Source organism: Siniperca chuatsi, linkage group LG2, assembly GCF_020085105.1.
Source record: "Siniperca chuatsi isolate FFG_IHB_CAS linkage group LG2, ASM2008510v1, whole genome shotgun sequence".
In the NCBI taxonomy this organism is placed as follows: domain Eukaryota; kingdom Metazoa; phylum Chordata; class Actinopteri; order Centrarchiformes; family Sinipercidae; genus Siniperca; species Siniperca chuatsi.
In genome coordinates this window covers 13,084,206-13,085,168 of record NC_058043.1, presented here as the reverse complement: position 1 = coordinate 13,085,168, position 963 = coordinate 13,084,206, and positions in this window count along the sequence as shown.

Here is a 963-nt window from a genome sequence, read left to right as displayed (position 1 = left end):
GCGCCTGTTTTGTCAACCGGATAAACCCGGGGAACGGGTAAGTTTGTTTGTATTTTTGTTTGTTTTTTTTATAAGTCCCTGTGATGATAATAATAGCATAATTGAAGTGAACAGAAGCATGAAATGTTATCCATTAAACTGATTTTATGCAAACTGGAATAATTCGCCACTCGTTTATCAAAATGCATTTAATACTAACTGAACTTCTGTGACAGCAGAGGGCGCTGAAGGCAGTGAAACAAACCTCTCAAACCCTCCAGCATGAAGAGTTGTGGCTGTTACATATTTTATCATTTCTACAGTACAGTACAGTCTTAGAAAAGGTTAAGTAGTCTAGTAGTTAAGTAGTCTGTGCTAAAATCATTAATAACAAATTATGTGTTATTGGCTGAATTACTAACCGGGCAACTGCCAAAGGCCCCAAGTTGACTCTGGCAATTAGTTTGTTTTAATCTCATTCACTACAAATTTTTTGATAATATGCACTACTAAAGCAAAATATAAACTGTGATTATAAAGGTCTTAAGGCAGGTCATGCATTTTTAGCTAAGCTAGAGGCTATGTGTCAAAGTCTAGTTTTAAATCCTTTATTATTAATGTGCTTACTGTATGTTGTGCATATTCTTAAATACTTACAAACAGCGAACCAGGACAGTTTTCCAGAGTAAAAGTAGTGGTTGGTTACTGGGCAAAATGTAATAAAGCTGACATGCGTAGTGCGCTGTTCGTGATGGCCACTTAGGTACATTTACGTTGTACAGTGAGTGGGAGGAACAGGGGGGCCCCACAGCCCGTTCTCCTTGTTTCTCTCTTTGTTGAACCTTTAAATCAATGCATTTATACAGGCAAATATATGCTACAACATCGGTAATGGGGTGGGATCATCAAGGAGGGTCAGACTCAGCTCTCACCCCCAACTCCCGTTCTCGCGGTACTATCTTCATGGTTTATTGACAAGGTAAT